We start from the raw sequence: 21,933 nt of genomic DNA on the forward strand, positions 1-21,933 counted from the left end.
ATTCATTCAACCAAATAAGCAGAGCCAAAATCCCATGCCGAAAGGCCAGCTAGCAGTCGATGGGGGAGCTGATATTTGGTGTACACACTGCTACACAATCTCCAAGAGAAAGTCAAGCAGAAAAAAACCCCAAACTGTACAATATGTGTGGTAAGTTTATCACACTGATGAATGGAAACAGATATATTATTGGAGAAAAGCTTCAAACTTTTGACATTAACTTAGAATTAATAAGCAAAATTTTAATTGTTTGGGACTCTGTTGAGTCGGATTATGTGTAATAAAGAGGTAATAACACATAATGCTGCTTTTGAGTAGCTCTATTGTTCAACATATTGTATCTAGACATAACACCTGCCCTGTTTTTAAAATGATCAGTGGCTCAAATATGTAAGAGTCACACAGAAATATCAGCTGATTTTTGCAGCTCCAAGGAACATTTTAGTTTATTACTATTTAGCTCCCACAACCTATTTTGTCACACGTACCTTATTCATTAGTGGCTTCTTGCAAACACAAGAGGAAGGAGTTTTCAGGTAGCAGCTATAGCGGGGGCACAAGCAAAAATCCCTGCTACACAGCTTTGAGAAAATTTATTAGGGTAACTACTGTAAGGCGAAGTTTGTTAGACTGGCAATGTTGTTGTAAATTTTGGAGATAAATAAATTTGAAAACCTTACTTGAATCAACGATTGCTAGCTGCAGTTAATCAAGACAAAAAAAAAAAAAAAAAACGGCACTAAAACAGATAATGTCCACAAATCATGAATAGAAGAAGGGAGAATGGACGTGTAGGGAGGAAATGCAGTCAATTTTTTCTTCTCTCTATTATTTATTCTGAGAGAGCTCAGTAGTGTTCATCCAAGCTTCGTCTTGTCAGTCATTATCATTGATTTGGTTTCCACTTTTTTAACCTTCAGCCTTTTTGTTTGTCATCCTGCCCACAGCCTTGTCATGAGTCTCAATCAAATACGGAAGGACTGATCAATAAAAGTTGTGGTTGATGTCTTTCCTTATGAGACTCACTAGATTGATGCATTTCCTGTTGTGCAGAAATGCAATGAAGAAACTTTATCCATCTAACAACTGAAGCCAGTCTTTTGACCTACTTAGGCTTCTGAGGTGTGAAATGTTCCCTTCTTTCAATAAACTGCCTCGTGTTGTGCTATTCTCAGCCTACTTTAGAGTCTGAGGTAATTATATGTTGATTAAGGTGCTGGATGAAGAGATTCTAAATGAATGACACCAAGCTGCATATGGTAATTACAGTTAGATGCGAGGCTTTTATTTTGGCCCAGAAGACACTTTCAATCGATGTGAAATGTTTTCCAGACATTTTGTCAAAACGCCTATCTGTGATCAATGCTGCTATAGACCAGCACCTGTAAGTAATTCCTAATCAATATGTTTTAAAGTTCAGACACACTTGCTAAGTGCCATGTGAGCAGAACTCAGAACAAGTCAAATTAGACTTGGATGAAAACACTGAAAAAGCAGATCTTTTGCTTCTTTGCTTTTCACTGACAGTTACTACCGTGCCTTTTAAAGGTCTTGCTTAGAGAGTTTCAGAGATTTGAAAGCTCGTATAAGAAGATCTAGCTGCACTCTTTGAGGTATAACTTGTAGATAGGACTGCATTATCTATATTAATCCTCCCATCATTCATTTTTGCATGTGAGTCAAAGACAGGCCATTTGCCAATATAAAGATACCAGATTAGGAATTAGAGTCGTTGGTATTTCATGGATTGTGAGGATATGAAACCATTAAAGCCAATAGGAGAGGTTGCCTAACAAGCCCCTGCAGCCTAAAGTCATTAGTAGACTTGCTCTGCTCGCTGACAGATGTTAATTTATGTCGAGTTGTCCACTTTCACTTTTGGGATGATCAACTTTATTCTGTCCACTTGCAAACACCCTCGTTTGTTCACCATTCAAAGTCGGGCTCAAGGATTCTGGTCACATTTAGCAATAGACAGTAGCTATTTATGCGTAGTGCAGAGGCCCCAATCCCATAAGGTATATAAGTGAGGGAGCGGGCACTGTTCCTGTCTCAGACAGCACAAGTCTCTTTTAATGATGCATAGGTCCTTGGCATCCTCAGGGAGGATGTGTTTCTTGGTCACAGTCCAGAAATTTAAAGCAGTTGCTTGTGATCCCCATGATTAATTTATATACCCTAGAAAAAATACAATGGTAATAATTCTTGTGCCCAGTGGATGGTGGTCGCAGGTGTTGGAAATACCAAATGGGATGAGGCCAAGCTAATGGTGCCTGGAAGGGAAACTATCTGTCAAGGATAATCCCTAATACTGTAACACCCAGCATAGATAATGTCCTTTCCCCCACCTTTCTTCCCCCCACTGCCCATGATATTGAGATAACGGTGCTAAAATGATTACATGAGGAATGGGTACTGACACGGATAAATCTGTGTATCCAGAGTGAAGTTTTGCCTGGTTTAACATTTAGTGAAGATTACCTTTCCCACTCTGAAACAGCCAAACTAAGCTAAGAATAAAAGGTGGGGTGGGGGATGTCCTGTGAACTCCAGTGAACCACGTTCCACTTCATTACACTCTGAGTAATTGGTTAAATATGTGACTACAGAAATTAACTTTGCCAGCCTTGCGAGAGGTAATTAAGGCATTTTTTCCTCTTTTTTTGGAGCAGGGAGGACAACCAAGATAAACGCAACATTCAGCATCACACAGAGCCAGGTAAAGACTGCGTAATCATAGCACAAAGTACCAACAGCCTGAAAACACATCCCTGATTTCACTCACTTCCTGATTGTTCAGTAATTATATGGTACGCTAATGCTAATATCAACATATGCCTTCACTGTAGAGCTGTCGCTTCAAAGTCTTTGTTTTATCTTATCCAAGCTGTAAATATCCACAAACCCACCTGATCTCAGATTACAGTCCATCTTAAATCCCATCAGCCACAAGGGAGCGTGAGCAGTGCTGCAGCTCAGGTGGCAGACTGTCACTCATTGTACAAGTGCATAATACAAACACTGAGTAGGAGAAGAATATTGAAAGCTAACACCCTACCAGTTCAATACAGACTTAGCAAACAGAACTGTACATGAAGTTAGGGCGTGGAAGGACCAGAAAGACCTCAGATGTGAGGTGAATACTTATAGATGCTCAAGGAAAGAAGATACAGAATTCTCAGCTGTCTTTTGTCAACTTTTGCTTTTCATGCGGCAGGGTTAGGCCATAATTTGTGATCAGTTGTGTAGTTGGAAATGTTCCTACCAGTTTTCTGAAGCTGAAGGTTTCAGATAACCTTACAAAGAAGGACAGAACCATCCTTTAAGCAGTCATGATTTCCTGAGTTGATTTTTTTTCTCTAGAGGACCTGAGCCATTACCCAATGAGGTAATGTCTGCTAGCTCCATTTTACATTTTTAAGAAACATCCGGGTTACGTTAAGTACAGCTCCTAAATGATGCTCGTGAGGCCGCTGAGGAGGTGAAAGATGCTAGAGCTCCAAAACTGCTGTAAAGTTAGCAAGCTAGTTGCAGCTAATGTGGTAAGGGGGGAATGCTACCAATATCAAATTGCCATCCATTGAGGTAAAGTCAGTACATTTAGATGTAAATCTACAGTAGGTTAAACACCTTCGGTACAATGTGATGAGTATGCACAACCTTAAAGTAAAGGGGTGTTTACTTTTAGTAAAATACTGTGATTGGTTACTTTTCTCAGTAACACTGTAACATCAACGCTAATACTGGCTTTAGCTTTCATGTCCCGCAATTGGGGTGAGAAATATAGTAAAACTTCAAAATAATATTGCTTTATATGTACTTTTTTCATGTCAGTCATGTCGTAATCTGGTGTAATCTCAGTTTCGCTCTACTGTAAGCATAGCTTGGGTGTGCATTTTATGCTGTGATAATTAATGTAAATTGTTTTTACTGGATGAATTAAAATTAATATCATTTATCAATACTGTATGTCTGACAGATGGTTTGTATCTCACCTTGCTACAACAACTCAACAATATTAGAGTAAAACATATAATGGGAAATATGGAGGAAGAAAATGAGGTGTGAGGATGGGGAAACTGATTTAAGCAACTTTATATTGGGTTTCTTTACTATTAACGAAATGTTTCTATCACAATTATGTATTGCTTTATATAATTTGTCATTATTGTGGCCTCTTATCCTAATAATTTAATATTATCCAGATATATACATTTTAGTTACCAAACAAATTTCTGGGGATTATGTTGGTAAACAAGTTGTTTTACTGAAATACAACTACACTAATATTTTTTGGGGGGAAATTGTATTTTAAATAGACTTACCTTCACATTTAATCTGCAAACTAGCTCATCAGGGAAGTAAAGTTAGAAAATAGCCCCTTTTGACTAGCATAGCAACAACAACATTAAAGTGTCTTTATTTATTGACTGCATGTTTTAGACTACATGTTTTTACTTCTCCAAACCTAAAAAGTGTAATACTTTAAATACTTAAAAAATAGTAAATTGAGAATTGCTAGGACAGAACATACAGATATGGCTAGATTATGCTACCACAGTTCCTTTACCTGGAAAAACAGTAATTTATAGTCAGTCAGTCATTTATAGCATGCAATAAATCACAAAGGCCAAAGACAAGCATGTTTCACACTGATTGAATACTCACAGGAAGTAGAGTCTGCTTGCTCTTTCCTTCACAGGTAAGACACAATCAGTCCTTTGGCCAGCTAAGAAAAAAAAACAGAGGAAATGTTGAGTGATTGTAATAATACTTTCATGACAAGAGAATTCAAACTGAGTTTAAATTCAACCATACAATCTGCACAACCAAACAGGCTATTCCTTTAAAATCCCCTAGATTGAAGGCACAAAGTGATACAAGATTAATAAGTGATATGTTTCTAAAGAAAATGTACATCGGAGAGGTGCTGCAAATAATTATGTGAGGGGAAAACCTTCAGATATATAGATCTGCAGGAATCAGAATAAACGCTTTATCCTGTCACAATGTTAAATTCTTTTTATGATTATATTATATGAAAATAATAATTTTGCTGCTCGCAGTAGGATGGCTAAAACAACAATTCCTCCTTCGGCCAAATGTAATATTCGTTCATGGTGTTTTTTCAATCAGCATTTAAAAATCAAACAGAGCAACTGTTCCTTTGTTGTACAATAAGTTGTGAATACTGATAGATTGGATGCATTCCTATAGTGTCCTTGTTTCTATAAGTGATTCATTCTCTAGCTCAAGTGAGCTGCTTTAGTTTTTTTAGTTTAGTTTTCAGAGGGTGGAAATGTCAAAATAATTCTCATCTTTTCTTTGTTCATTATGTTTAATGTAAAGACTGTAAAGTTAAAGCTTAATAGGTCAGACTGTTTATAATATGTGATATGTTTCTTTCGTTTAGACATGACCATTTGTGTTTGCTCTAATAGTAGTCATGTACAAATTTTGTATATTTTACAAAACACAATTAAGTTGATCAGTGAAATTACTGAAATACTACTTTTTTGACTGTTAAACAAAAGTATACAGCAATCATGGAAAATGGAAAATATTCCAACATGTATGGAATTGGGTTTGTATTAAGTAATATCCATATTAAGTATAGCTTTTCCAGTTGAAAGAAAAGCATTTAGAGATTTAATGAAAACGAAAATTGCAGAGAATTTTATTTTTGTTTTATTAGTACTTTTGGTGCTTTTAGTAGTACTAATCTTTAGGTCTTATTGTCACATATATAGTTATTTCACAGATCATCACATTAATTATTTGGTCTATTCATCTTTATTGACTCTAATGTTTCCATAGCTGCTGTGTAATAATGAATAATGAAAAATAAATAAGAAATAATGAAAAAAGGAATGAACAGAACTAGCTAATGTAAAATGGCAATGAATTCCACAATTTGGGAGATATTACTGTTTATTAGCTGATCTGAGCGACAAGGAAAGGGGGTGCAGTGCAAGTACAGCAGCTCTAAGACATAAGACAGGGCAAGGCTATTTAAGGACTGAAAAACACACAAAATCATTTAAAAATAAAGCCTAAAATGGACAGGCAGCAATCTGAATAACAATAAAACATCGGTAATATTCTTCCATATTCTAGTCAAAAGTTGGGCTGCAGCATTTTTGCACCACCTGAACCTGAGACCGGCAGGACTGGCTAACACCCACATAGAAATAGTTACAGTAATCCAACCAAGTTGTGATAAAAGCATGACTGTGAAAAAGAAATTGGTGACAGAATCAGAATACTTTTTTAATCCCTAAGGAAATTATGTGGGTTACAGTTGATCCAAGACAGTAACAGACTAAACTATTAAAATAATACAATTTATTACAGATTTTACAAATTTAAGAAATAGCACTAATATATTAAAAAATGCTCAATTATAAATATCAAGAATTAACAGAGGTGGCTATCAAGAATATTGACAAAGAATATTACAGAGGTGGAATATATATGATTGATATTTGACTCTAACCTGTGAACTTTGTCATTCGCTATTTTACTGTAGAGCATGTGCAAAAAGGATGTAACTATTGCAGTGTTTACAGTGTATTAGGAGTTGTACAGGCAGACTTATATGCATCCCCGTGATAAATCCTTACTTTTCACATGCTGCTGATAATAAAGTGCACTTCATTTACTGATCATCGGCAAGTGTGATCACTACTACAAAAGAAGTTGTTTTAGCAGTTTGCAAGTCTGGAGCACTGCGGTATGTGTTGACACAATGCCACATTTTCCACAATTCCCAAGAAGTGGACATGCCAGCAAATTTAGAAAAAGTTCTCAGGGAACCTGCAAAAAACCCCAAGATCTACATCTAACAAAACAGTCCTCAGTCAGCAAGTTAAATGTTAACGTTCATGGCAGTAGAATTACAAAAGACTGGACAAGTATGGCTTGTTGGTAAGAGATGCCAGGAGAAAACTTCTTTCTAAATAGGACATGGCAACACAGCTTAGATTACAAAGTTGCATCTATACAAAAATGCAAAAGTTCTGGAGCAGGCATGACCAAAGTGGAGATGTTTGGTAGTAATGCACAGAACCATATTAAGCAAAAACCAAACAGAGCATGTTTGCACAAATGGAGGAGATTTACACCATCACTACCAACAGAGGTGAAGATTTTGGTCCAGTCTGCACTCATGAAATCCTGTAGTGGGATCTCCAGAGAGATGCATGAATGAATGAATGCCTGGAAACCTCTGTCAATTGGAGCAAAACTACAAGGAAGAGTGGGCCAAAATTCAGAGGTGTGGACTCGAGTCACATGACTTGGACTCGAGTCAGACTCGAGTCATTAATTTTATGACTTTAGACTTGACTTGAAAAAATGTTCTAAGACTTGTGACTTGACTTGGACTTTTACACCAATGACTTGGGACTTGAATTGGACTTGAACCGGTTTACTTGAAAAGACTTGATATTTTACCCCAAATATAAAATTTAACATGCATATTATATAGAGATTGAAAATGTGACGTCATTCACGGGTAGAACCGCAAAGGATTCTGGGAACTCGTGGCAAGCGGTACTAGCGCACGCAGGCTTTCAATTAAAATCAGTTATACAGCGATAAAAAGAAACACAAAAATGTCAAGAAGCTGTTGTATTATTAACTGCAATAGCCGGTCGCATGACAGCCACGGGAAGCCGACGGGTAAAGAGATCAGTTGTTATCGGATTACGTCGTTGAAGAGAAATTGTTCAAGCCATGTTTCCGAAGTAACAAAGATGCGACGGATGGCCTGGATTGCAGCCATTCAAAGATCAAATATAACGTCCCAGAACCCTCCAGCTCACAGGTTAGTCTGCTCCAAGCATTTACACGAAGGTCAGTGTTTTTTAGTAGTTAATACGTCATTTTCATAACATAATTAGTGATATAGGTTACAAGCAAGTCTGGCGCTGAACAGAAATTGTCGCGCTATGCTCCTTTATTTATTGTGCATAAATAGTGAATTGTCCTGACACAATATTGCGTTTCGCTTCTGTTATTATGGTACATTGACAAAAACATATACTTTTATTCACAGGATAAAACAGGTTTTTTGTATCACTAATTGCCCAGTACGATTACAGCATCCAATATTATTGTCACTGCTACATTTCTGTGATGCTACCAGAAATTATTTCCACTACTAATTAATTACCGTTGAGCTCAAAGGTCCTATTAATAAACGGTTAAGGAATGTGTATTTATGAAGACGATTTGTGAGACTGGTAAACTTATGATACGTACGATGGTCTTTCGTTCTACACGGTGCGTTTCAAGGTCCTGTACCCATCCGTCGGTAAACTGTACCTGGGCTTGTTGCAGTGACCGGAAGTTACTAAACTTCATGAGTGTATGCGCTCACTCCAAGAACCGTATGATTATAAATATGCATATAAATATGCTAAGATGAGATAGCTGACTTCATCTAACTAGCAAATGTTGTCCAGGCTATGTTGGTGATACAGTTTTTTTTAATGTGTATGATATTTTTGTCATGCGATTTTAAAGCCGGTCCTACAACCGCATCCAAGAATAACATGCAGCTTATCTCAGAACTGTCGGTGAAAATTATTCTTGGAGCTAGGTTTAATTGAGCTGCATTTTAAAGAGGTGCAATTTCACAATTTGTGTATATTTTCTAAGTTCACTATTTTGTCATGTGTTGAGAAAAACACAGATTTTAAAATTACATGGTCTAATATTTACATTTAGCATATAACTGCAACATTATTTTTTCGTTTTTTTTTTAAAGACTCGAAAGGACTTGAAATTCAAAGTTTCAGACTTGTGACTTGACTCGGACTTTTACACCAGTGACTTGAGACTCGACTCTGACTTGCCTGACATTACTTGAGACTTGACTTGAGACTTGAGGATAAAGACTTGAGACTTACTTGAGACTTGCAAAACAATGACTTGGTCCCACCTCTGCCAAAATTCCTCAACAATGGCTTTCTTCAAGTTATTGCTATTAAAGGTTGTTATAAGATACTGAGTCATGGGCTGTACTTTCTTTTTCACAGGACTGTAGGTTCACAAATATCAACTAAATTCCGTGGGCAGTAGCAACCATAGGCTTTATTAAGATACTTTGTAGCACCTCATTTAGCTTTAAGCTTGTGTCAATGGCTGTGACCCATTTTAGCTCCTACCTTTGTGGAACAACAATTACAAAGGTGTAGTCATAGTATGAATGAGAGCTACTGTGCTGAGCAGCTGCCCCCTTCTCCACATATGACAGCCCACACAGAGGATTGAGGGTAACATTAAATAGGACATGTTTTGCATTAACAAACACTGGTCCCACTTTCCTGAATGTGAAAATACATTTCTACAAGAGATAACATTTGTAAGGAGGAAAAGTCAGATATCACAAACACGTGCTTCGAGACACTGCAGAACTAATCATAATGACCTGAATGTCTGCACAGGCACCACAGAGGCCATTTACTCAGTGCAATTTGGTTTCCAGCAAGACTCCTGCAGAGCCATCACAAAAAGACTGATTGATTCTGGAGCTGGACAGAGCCTTGCTTGCCCTGGCCTAAATAATAATAATAATAATAATAATAATAATAATAATAATATGAGGAAGAGCAACCAAAAGGGAAAGAAAAACACTGCGAACAGTAAACTGCAAGCATCAGAGGTGTCTTTTCCTTAAGTAAAAAAACTGGAAACATTTTTAATTTGAGAATGATTTTGTTTAGAACTAACAGGTATTACACAAGAGATATACTTGAGGAAAACACAGAGAGAAACAGCTTCCGTTGGGAACTTGTTTAAAAGCGTGGAAACCTTTCAAGAAATGAAATGCATTGAAATTCAAGACTCAGCTCACTGTAATGAAACTTACTAGCTTATGCTCTAAAATTGTCTGCATAAGCACTCAATTGTTGTTGCTTGCATCATTTAAAATGGAATTTTCCTGGGATAGCATACATTGGGAATATCTTGATTGGTTTTTTGATTAAATTATACCTACCTGCATCTTTTTCTTTAAAGATGCCAGAGATGTCTACACTATAAATATGTATCCGCTCAATCCTGTTTAAGTAGGAATAGTATTATCTGGGACTTCCAATAATTTTCTTACAGCTGTATCTGTCATTGATATGATCATAATCCAGTACAAATCTACAATGTTCTTAATTTTTAAATTAAACGTTTGACGGTAAATGACCAACCTTTTCTTATGCCAAACACAGAACTTCTCGTATTATATTAGTCCAGTGGGAATCACCATCTTTGTAATTTTCCTCTTTTATGATGCCTCAATTAGACTGTAAAAAATCCAGTCATATGGAAATGGCAGATGTGTCAAACCACAAAAACGATCTCCATGGCTACATTATGGATCAGTGAGTGTTGGTTTACTTAACCTTTCTTCCATGAGGTTCTTTTAGTATATGGTAAGCAAGAAAGTCTTTAAGTGGTGATGGGGCTAGGGTCCTCCAAATCCCCCAGCTACAGGGCTGGTGGTTTGATCTGACAGACTGGTCCATCTTTGAACAGCAGGATTTAGAGACCTTCACACAGTCTGTCCTGCTGTGTAGAGAATGTGACAGCAACCAAAACCATCCAGATTTTTCCTAACCGAAAATCTATGTGGTCAGGAGGAGACTGAGAGTGGTTAACCCCAGGCGAGCTGCTAGCCCCAATGGCATCTATATCCCAGCATACTGCTGCAGGGATCCTCACCAGGCTGTTCAACCTCTCCTTGACTCATGCCACCTTTATCACCTGTCTGAAGGCCTCCACTATCATTCCCATACCCAAAGAGACTGGAATAGACAGTCTCATTGACTACAGACCTATAGCCCTCATGTCTGTAGTCATCAAGTGTTTTGAGTGCATTAGAGACCATCAACCCCCCTCCCCCGACCCCTACCCGTTTCCTTACAGAGCAAATCGGTCCACGGAGGATACCAACACCATTAACCTTCACAAAGTGAGCTAAGTGAGGATGCTCTTTGTGGACTCAGCCTTCAACACCATAATCCCAGACATTACCACCAACTGAACCACCTTCTGATCCCCACTGCCACCTGCTCCTGGATCAAAGCCGTCCTCACCAACTGGCCTCAATCAGTCCGACTCAGACCCAACCACTCTAATGTCCGTATGTAGATGACACCACCGTGGTTGGGCTCATGTCTGATGGAGATAAGACAGCGTGCACTGGTGCTCAGAAAATAACCTGAAGCTGAGGGAAAGACAGGTCCACTTCCCACTCATTATGAATAGAGAACGGGTGGAATCTGTCTCGACCTTCAGATTTCTGGGCACCCTCATCTCCGCTGATGTCACCTGGACCCATAACACAAACTCCCTAAAGAAGGCCCAGCAGCAGCCGCTCTTCCTCCCTGTCCAGAGGGAGAATAACCTGGACCAGAAGCTGCTGCTGGCCTTCTAACGTTCCTCAGTGGTTTCCTACTCTCTGGGTGTTTGGTAAGCAGGGGCCACAACTGAGAACAGGAAGGCTGTGCAGAGGGTTATTAACACTGTCCAAAAACCCTACCCTCTGCCACCCCTGGAGGCCATCGCCAGATCCTCTCATCTCAGGAAAATCAGGGCCATCACAGACGATCCCTGTGCTCACCACCTGTTTGACCCGCTGCCCTCTGATCGACTCCTCAGGTCAATTAGGTCCAACGCCTCCAGACTAACAAACAGCTTCTTCAACTGGGCCATTCGAACTGTCAGCAAATACTGAGGGCCCCCCCCCCCCCCACACTTCATCAATCTGACCCATGGTCTGAGTAATCCCCATCAATCAGGCAAGTCACGCACACCAAGTCTTTTCTTTGCACCAATTCCAAGCACTTTGGAAGTCTTTTGTTCTCTAATGTGTGCCTTTCTCTTATTTTTGGGTATATTTCTCCTGTTTACTATTTATTCCTGCTGTCTACTAGAGATGGCACGATACCACTTTTTTATGTCCGATACCGATACCGATATCATAAATTTGGATATCTGCCGATACCGATATGAATCCGATATAGTGTTTTTTAATCAACAAAACTGTTTTTTTTAAATATCTTGCTGCATTTTGTATAAGTTCATACTCAAGTTTAAAACAACAACTACACTAAAGCTATTCTGTTATACCTGTATGCAAAAAAAAAAAAATTTCATAGTTCAGCAATACTGATCAATCTAATAAACTTAGACCTACACCATCCTCCCTATTCTGGTATTTTAAAGAGTACTTGGCGTAAATATTAAGCAACCTAACTAATAGGGTTCCAACTCCCAGCAACAAAAATAAATAAATAAAAAATAGGGAACCACCCCTCACGCTTCACCTCATGATGCTTAATTGACGTAATCAACCTTAATTTGATGCAGTGTGAAAAAAAATGCACAGAAATCAATTATTTTTCAAGAAATATTAAATAGATTCAACATCTTTCTTCAACAAAATTGCAGACTGCACAGATGGTACCTTCCCAAAGGAAAAAGTACTATAGCTTACTAGGGTATATATATTAGACTTAATAGTCACTATATACAGTAATTGACTTCTATTCATTTTACATCAAATTAAAACTTTGGGTGTCAGATAATTATTGATTAAAAGCTAGACATTTTAAATGAGAATAAGAAAGAAAAGTATGTCTTTGTGCCCCCTTTTCCCTGTTAATGCCCTATCGGCCCCCCTGGCTAAACTTTGCTAGATCCGCCCCTGGACAGTTACCAGCCGTCAGCTGTAGAAGAAGATCCTTGAGTAGAAAGTAATATTAAATAAATTCTAACAACAGCTGATCAAGCTTAAACGTGCTGCTGTTGTTCAGCCGCTGGTTTCCTCTTTCTGGTGCAAAGTGGGCCAAAAACAAACAAGAGAAACGGATTCGCGACAGAAAAGCCGATCAGCTGATCGTTAAGCAGTTTCATGATTGAAGTAGCAGCCGGAGAGAGAGAGGCAGTCGCTCCATATATCGTTTGTTAAGCTTAACGCAGGAATGCTTTACAAACATTCAGAGATGGACTTACACACTTGCTTTACTTCTCTCGGGGATAACTTTGTCAGAGATGAAATGCCGGGTTGCTAGCGAAGCTCCAAATGCTATCCAGACCACCGACAGGTCCCGCATGCCACAGCCGCTCTATCACGTGATGCATACTGCTCCGACGTGCTAACGTTCTGAGGCGAGTTACGGCGTGTTGTTTTGTGAGGTGCTTTCGTGATATTTAATGGATCGGATTACATTTTTTATTTTTCTCCGATATCCGATCCAGTAATTTAGATCAGTATCGGACCGATACCGATACGTAATATCGGATTGGTCCATCTCTACTGTCTACTATATATTTTATTCCAGCACAGTTGGTGTAAAGCACCTACAATTTTGTTGTACATGTACAATGACAATAAAGGTCTATTCTATTACATTTTATTCCATTCTATAATGAAACAAGGCCAGAAATAGAACATTTATTCATCATCAGTGAAAATTCATCCACATCAACACAGGGCACTGGCTAACTGAGACACCTATGCAAGCTAATTTATTTCTGTGATAGGCAGGAAAGACTAGTTAGTTTCAAAAATCTGGGGAAAAATTGTATAGCTCTCCCACACCTTTCATCCCAGCAGGAACAATTTTCTCTTCCTGCTCTCTGCCTGTCTCCAAGTAAGAAGTCAGTGGTGGCTATCTCCCAAAATCTGTGATATGTTCAATCCTATATCCCGCTCTCCCTCCAAACTTTCTGACTCATTTCCAGATTCAAACCAGTGCCTATAGCTATAAAGAAAAAAAACCTGTAGACACAATACACCCCAACAACACACTAGTATTCTGTCTGAGTTTTATCCTAGGTGATATTTAGGGTATGATGTTTGCATGCATGAATTAAGTTGCTTAATCAGTTCCCTGGTGTTAAAATTACTCAGGTTTCTCAGGTGAAACTTAACATGATTTAATCAACACATCAAATTTATGCCTCTCAGCAAGGTCACAAATCTGACTACATTTCTCTGACTGTAAATCTATCCAAGTAGTTGTTTCACACCTGAAACTGTCTGATAATGTCTAAAAACAATGCTCGAAATTGTGCACTTTAGCAGTTGTGTGACAACCAAGGATGCACAGCCCTTTCTTAATCCCAAGATATCTACTACAGCTATTTGGATAAAGCCCATGAAGTCTGAAAGATATGCACAAGGTTTCCTTTGATATTATTGCATTGACTAAACGGTAGTAACCAGACCGAAAAGCAGCGCACATTTCGGTGCTTCATTTCGGTACTTTTTTTTTCCTGAGATGTGATACACTTTAGATTCTAGCCAATCATTTTACGTTTCTGAGGATAGTAGGCGGGCCCAGGTACGTACGTTCTTTTAGAGCAGAGCTACAGATTAAAAATGCCCAAGGCAAAGCGGTCAAAAGTCTGCCTGTACTTCACAGCAAAAGATGCAAACTCAGCAGCCTGCAACAAGTGCTTTAAGCTGATACTGTGATACTGTGCAAAGGAGGTAACACCTCAAATCCGATGAAACACCTGGCGACGCATAGCGTTTTTTTAAAAGCCGAGAAATGCACCGTATTTGATAGATTGCTGCGAGACCTCACACCGTGCACATCTACTGCGGGTGTGGTGCTTGTTATCAGACCCGGAGTTAGCAACATCCCCCACAAACCCGAAGAGTAGAGTCCTGGCCCCTAGCCCTGCCAGTGTAGCAGAAATGATGAGTATGATGATGGCAGCAGCAGCTGTTCTTCTCTGTGTGAGAAGCTAAATGGTGTTTGTGTGTAATTTACGTTCTGTAGGCTAACCACGTTATTACATTAATGCATGTAAGGTGAACTACCAAACACCGTCGTAGTTACATGAGGCTGTCTTCTTGTTTGATGGCAGGTACTCCCTTCACCCTGGCCAAAAAGGCTAAAATGACCAAAGAAAAAGTGGAAAACAGTTAAACGTGAGAGGTTTTTGGACAAAGTTTGTGTTTTTTTCATTGTTTAAGCACTGCTTCCAGCCAAGAGTGATACCATATATGCCCCATAGCTGCAGAAAAGGCTAACATTGTTATCTTTTTACAAAAAAACAGCTAAACATGAGAGATTTTTGGACAAAGTTTGTTTTTTGCAAACATCCAGAAAATAGGTTTACATGTTAAACAAATTTCTTCAAGACAAAGCCTGTTGCATGTAATTTAATTTAATTTTAATGTGCAAAAAATTAAAACTCATAATTTTTTTTAAAAAAGATGCTTTCCATTTGGTTCAGTTTTAATATGATGCATTATGCATAAAAAATAGAATTGGGTTGAAAGGTCTGTAGCTTTATTACGTATTCAGGATGTGTATCGTGTTTTTTAAAAATTAACTAAGTAACTAATTACTTTTAAAAATAATTAATCAGTAAATAACGGGATTACTTTTTTGGAGAAGTAATCAGTAATTAGTTACTAATTATTTTTTCAAGTAACTTGACCAACACTGTTAATAACTGGGAATGCCTATGCCTATGACTGAGATCTAAGTTGGATGTCTCACTTATATTTGGTAAAATTATCTGAAAAATAATTTGCCTTGCTATGTGGTACAGAAAGATTTTGGTTTTGTTTTTTTTGTTTTTTTTAGCATTTAATAAATCTGTTTGTGTTTTTCATCTGCAGAATTTGTAGATGCAGGTTGCTAACCAAGATTGCTTTGCTTTGGTTGAAATATGGTCAATTCTTGTTCCCAAATAACAACAAGAGGCTAATGTTTAAGGTTTCAAAACGTGGTGGGTAGAACCCAACAGGTTATTATAGTTAACTAAAAGTAAACTAGATCTGTGATTTAGTTATTGGCGTGGCTGTAGCTCAGGTTGCAGAGCAGGTCAGCCACTAATCAGAAGGTCAGTGGTTCGATCCCAGACTGCCTCCTGGCTGCATGCCAAATATCCTTGGGCAAGATACTAACTCCATGTTTGCCTGCTGGTGGTGGTCAGAGGGCCCGGTGGCGCCAGTGTCCGGCAGCCTTGCTTCTGTCAGTGCGCCCCAGGGCAGCTGTGGCTACAATGTAGCTTGCCATCGCCAGTGTGTGAATGTGAGCGTGAATGACTGAATGTAGTGTGAAGCGCTTTGGGGTCCTTAGGGACTAGAAAAGCGCTATACAAATGCAGGCCATTTACCATTTCTTTTAGAAAACTAATAAAAAAATTAAATACAGTAAATATCCTTAGTTTCAGTACCTGTTGGTAAATAAATATTACAACTTGCCTGATGAAGCATTGATGGGCATGTTTATTGCGACCCTGTCAACTTACTGCAGAAGCTGAAGTAAGTTGCACCAGTATTAATTGGGTCAAGGACCCTGGAATGTACTTTATATCTTCCTTGCTCACTATTTAAACTTCTTGGTTTTAAATATATTATCTCCCCCTGCTGGTAATGCAAATTCTGCATGCATGTCCATTTCATGCTTGCATGGGAGAGGCAAAACGTGAAATGCACATGGTGGATTGGCCTGTCTGCACGCTTTGTCATCATACTGCGTTGGGTCGTACCCATAGTCTACGGAGCTCCCGGTGGATATGGTGTACACCTCACCCCTGGCGTCGTTACCCGCCTCTCAATTTTAAATACACGTAGACATTGAGGGCTATCAGGAGGGACTATGCGCTTACCTGCTGCTCTCTGGCAGGTAGCTCCATGCCCTCCTGGGTTTTAAATGCACCTTAGAACACACATGCATCAACACTACAATGAGCGGGTGGAGGGAGGTTTGGAGTCTTCTCTCACCCCCATTCTCTGCGACCTGCTGGAGCGGGGGGGGGGGCTAGGAGGAGGAGTTGGCCGTCCGACTGCGGTCTGGAGTGTGGGGCCTCCCTGCTGCTGCGGAGTCGGGGCGGACTGCCTCTCCCCACCGCAGGGAAAAGGGTAACACCACCTGGGTCTGGGTGCAGTTCCCCCCTACAGGGGCAAGGGTTCGTAGAGTACGCTTGGGGAGTGTGATCATGTGTACTCTTTATGTCTGTCTCCACGTTGGTTGAGTGTGGAGTAAGTGCATATGAGAGCATGTGGGTGGGAATGGATGTTTGTGTCTGTGTGTGCGTTGACATCGGTGCGTTGGTGGTTCTTTGTGTCTGGGGATGGGCATCCAGGTACACACCGGCTCACTCCTTGGCGGCTGCTTATCGGGGCCTGGAGCCTGGGGCTCGCTCGGGCCACTTCGGAGGTGGGGTGCCCCCGGCCTCTCGGCCTGGGGCTCGGTCACTCAGGCACGGCTGGCTGCCGGCGGAGCTCACGGGCACGTCACTGCAACCCCCCCTGGCTTCTGCTCCGCGGCTGCTGAGTGAGCCCTCATCTGGGACTCTCCTCAGCTCTTTCTGGGACATTGGCGCAGCTGCCCCTCTGTTGGTCTTCCTTGGTCTCTTGTGTTCTGGGGGCCTCTGGATGTCTGGAGTTTTGATCTCCTCCATACCTGCTTCATGCCCTGGAGGACGGGGCTGTGGCCCCCCCACACCCTCTAGCAGATCATTACATGAAGGAACCTTTTAAAAAAACAAGCGCGTCCATGCTCACAGGTGTACACACGGGTGATCACACCCACAAACTACACCCTTTTTGGCTCCTACCTCAAAGCACACTGTGTTCTGTTGATCTTATGTGCTGCACAATAATGTTTAACATTTAGTATTTACTGTCATATTCCCATATATCATTGTGATGTTGTTTATTCTATTACTCTTGTTCTCTTCTGCTTGTTTTCTTTTTTCTTTCTCAACAGGTGATCCAGGTGATCGATATATGCATTTTTTTTTCTGCCCATTCTGTTGGTTTTTGTTTTTTGCCCTTCTCCCCCGTCCCTCTTCTCAGCTGTTTTTCTTTCCCTCTTTCTTTCTCCCCTTCTTTCCCCCAGTCAAGTCTGTCCCGTATTCAGCAAGTGAAAATAAAATAAACAATAAAAGGTGAATCAAATGGACCATTACGGCAAGGCTGGGATGGTCAGTTTGGTAAAGTAAATCTGTTGGGCATCTTTCTTCGCCTTTAGACAATAATTCTGATGGCAAAAGAGCCAAACCGGACAGGCAAAATAAAATAAATAAATAAAATTAAAAAAAAGGATATGGATATGTTAAACCACACACCGTCATAGAGACTTGCGAGTGCTATTAGCAAGGGCACTTCATGTTCCCCATAAAATGCCATTGCTAACAATACCTGAAGAGGGTAAGTGAAGGACCCTTGTTAATCAACACTCTGAGACACTTGACTTTCCACAGAACTCAAGTTCTTCAGTTCAACGCTTTAGAGTCTGTTCCTGGTAACCATTTATAAAAGAGCCTCAAATGACTCAAGCACAACTGCTTAGGTAAGGTAGCAGAAGAGGAGCCTATACTAATACACCTGGCTATGTAAGTGTGAATGAAATGATATACACTCCAGATGGGTTGTCAATCCATCACAGAACACATATTTCAAAAGTGATCAGCACAACCAGATGTGTTTTCACCCAGCAAGATATTTAGAACTGTTTGTCTATAGACATTTTCAACTGACACAAGAAATCACAAATGCCATTTCATAAATAATCAAAGAATTCTTGCAATTAGTCATAATGACAAAACGATCATTGTCTTACTGTCCTTGACTATAACAGTGATTCAGCATGCATAGGGAAGTCTGAAAAGAGACTTTGCATTCACTATTGCAACACAGCGTATGGTCGACCTGGATGAAAATAGATTCTCTAAGGAAGAGTGCATTTTATCATTCTGGCAGCAGCAACAGGGGTTTGTTTTGAATAAGTAGAGGAATACTTAACATGTATAACAAGGCACCCTGGCTATCCAGACAAGAAATACAGAGACTCTGACTTCATCACCACAAATCCAACGGAACAGGTACCAACACATAAATAAATAAGCAAATCAAGGACAAATCAGGTTACTTTTCCAATGCAGTGAGTGAAAATATTTTAGATTGTATGTGAGAGCACAAATTCAGAAAATGAGTCATTATCCATTATAGTGTCAGCATGCATCTGTGTTCCTTCGTACATCCAGCTGGTAATTTTTATTGTATGTGACGCTTTAAACATTACCTTCAAACAATCATACACTGTATATAAGATGCCTCTGATCCTGAGCATCCAGATAGTGTTTCAGATTGTTTCTCTGAGGCCTGCTGCTACAGTATGTTGCACAGATTTTGGAAACGCAAACTAGAGGCATTTCTAATGTTTTCAGTTGTAAATCATTAGTATTAGAATTATTAGAAAAGTGTATTTTACAGTATATTTGCTGTAAAACCAAAAATACATTAAAACAAAACAAAAAAACCACTCAGTTCCTTTATCTCTGCATGCAATGAACATTTATTTCAGTTCCTTCTTCCCATGCGTAGGTATCACATGGACTGCTGGAAACCCCACTAAGTGCCTGCAGCAAGAGAGTCGCATTACAGCAGCTGTACAGATTATGAATGATAGGGAAACTCTTTTCCCATTCATTAAAGTGCCACAAATGAATAATTCATGGTTTCAAATTTCGGGCTTCTAAATATGCAGCCATATTGCATGAGGCCTTTCCTCTCCATTTGATTGTTCCCAGTACAGGTTTTCCAGTGGGTTGGGCTCAGTTGTCAATTTAATGCAAAATACAATGGAAAGTCTCATTTGTCAGGTGACACAAAGAAACAGATAAAGCAAGCTAAAGTCATCACCAGAGGGTCTATTAGTCTTTGGATAAATGAGACATTTTAGCAACAAAAAATACAGTGAAGTAAACATATTTTGCTCTTGGCTCAAGCTATTATTTGTCAACCAGAACAGTAATGGTGTTGGTATAATCTTTTATAAAATGTTTTACTCAAAGTAAATATCGCTCAAAGTAATAAAACACCCACAAGAATTTCACAGAGCTGCACAGAAGTGCTAATTCAAGGCAGTAACACTGCCATGCTCATATCTTCCTTTTGCCCTGCAGATATCTTACATATTAACCTTGACCTTTGCATTATCTGCATAAACATCAAACACCCTGAAGGGTCCGTATATTCAAGTTTTGACTTTCTTATTAATGCAAGACATAAACCAACATTTTGGGGTGGCAATGAACAGTTGGTCAAGATGTAGATTTATGCTTTATTTATTTATTTATTCATTTTGATGTTGTCATTGCAGAACACAACTAAAAATTAAGACGAGTACATTTATCACTGTGATGTAACAGTTTTTGTATTTTTATTCATTTTTTTAGTGAGCCAGATGTTTTGGTTTGATCTGTAGGCACAGTTAACATGAGATAGGCTGTTAGAATATATGCTAAGTAACCTGTTCTGGAAAATGAATAAATTAAGTCATTTAAACACAGATCAGGCAGTAGTGTTCTTTGCATGGTCAGTTTTAAATAAAAAAGTGTTTTTCAGCCCATGCAGCTACTTCCATGTAAGTGTCCTGCCTATTTTTATTGCAGTGCCACCTGAGTGCCTGGCTGTGCAGTTCTGGGTTTTGTCCTTGTCCCTTGCATACAGAGATCATGCAAGACACACAGATGCCACAGATAATGAAATCCCCAAGTTCTTTGCGGTTCTATAATGACAAATGTTTCTTTTTATAATGTGAAGCATTTCTTTTCCACATATTCTTTCTTTTACCTCTGGGAGACTCTACGCGGTGCTCTTATTTTGTTATTAATTGTTTTATTGGCAACACTCAATATTTGTTTCAATATTTTATGCTTGTCCTTTGTACCATTTGTTAATAAATATATGGTGATTTGCAAATCATTACTTTTTGTTTTAATTCTATACAGAATCACAACTTTTTGGCGAAACAAAGTCGTACTTAGTTATTAACATTGTAGTGAGATCACTAAATGCAAGTTGAAACGGATCGGTCTTAATGAGGAACACCTAGAGAGTCATCCAAATATACATTTCCCTCCACACGGCCGCTGTTGTTCTGGTTTGGCAGCTTTGCTGCTTGTGTTCATTCTAACTTCTTTTATGAGTCTATTATAAACTTTATTCGAGGATAAAAGTTCAATAAAGTTACTTTACTGTGTTTTACATTAATTGGAAACTAATAGATACAGAGAGACTTAACAATGTCTTAATAAACACACACATAAATGCATCTCTGACTGACTAATGTGGAATTTAAAAATCCAAGGATGTCTATGTAAATATTCTTCTTACTCTGACAATTACCTTGTAAGCCTGAATTACAGCACTTAAGAAGTCAGGTAATCAGAAGAAAATGGAATAACAATGTCGCCAAAACCAAAATCATCTGTATTTCCTCAGTTAGGCACACAGAAATCTAAATGAAAGCGTTTCGGCGAGCACCTTGGAATATTTCACCCATGAAAGAAAAGCTGAGGCAGCCTTGGGAAGAAAAACTGTCCACTGAAAATTACAGTTCTCAGTGTGAGCGATGGCAGCTCTGTGTGTGACACCAAAACAAATTTTGCTGTAGAAAAAAAAAGAGCCTCAATCATAAATTGCTGATGCTGTAACACCCACATCATCATGCCATACAGTATCATCACAGCTACTCAGGCTTCTGTCGACACTGGCTGGGCAATTGCAGCTATCAGTCACCTAAATAATGTGGGAGATAGTGGTGGTATTTCAGACAATGGAGAGGGATTTTATCATCCTTTCTCCAGTAGGTCATACAGAAAAAAAGAAAAAAAAATTAGTATAGGTGGGGTGCAAGCAGCAACTGCTGTTCTTGACAGGGCTTTGACTGAGTATTGTCATGAAAGAAATGAAGTTCATGGCTGTCTGATCACCCTTCCTGACATCATGGGAGTGAGCCTACAAGGAGCTTGCTCGAGCTAGGAGCCTCACAGCTGGGTACTGCAGCAGAAAATATGAAGACCCCCCCACAATACGGTTACTACATAAAAAATTCATGCCATTTTGTTGCTTCCACGGTTGAATCTCTTCAATGGTTCCAGTGGCGGCTT

The 21,933-nt window shown here is 39.3% G+C and overlaps 1 protein-coding gene across 1 annotated transcript in view; it reads right to left on the reverse strand.

Annotated features, from left to right (window-relative positions):
- Window positions 1–21,933, reverse strand: part of cntn6 (contactin 6) — a 152,927-nt gene that overhangs the window by 60,323 nt on the left and 70,671 nt on the right. Inside the window, exon 2 of the mRNA XM_080892139.1 lies at window positions 4,669–4,729. The gene's annotated coding sequence lies outside the window, so the exon portion shown is untranslated. The remainder of the gene's footprint in view (window positions 1–4,668; window positions 4,730–21,933) is intronic.

The sequence above is a fragment of the Rhamphochromis sp. 'chilingali' genome (genome assembly GCF_963969265.1).
Source record: "Rhamphochromis sp. 'chilingali' genome assembly, chromosome: 9".
NCBI classification, from domain to species: Eukaryota; Metazoa; Chordata; class Actinopteri; order Cichliformes; family Cichlidae; genus Rhamphochromis; species Rhamphochromis sp. 'chilingali'.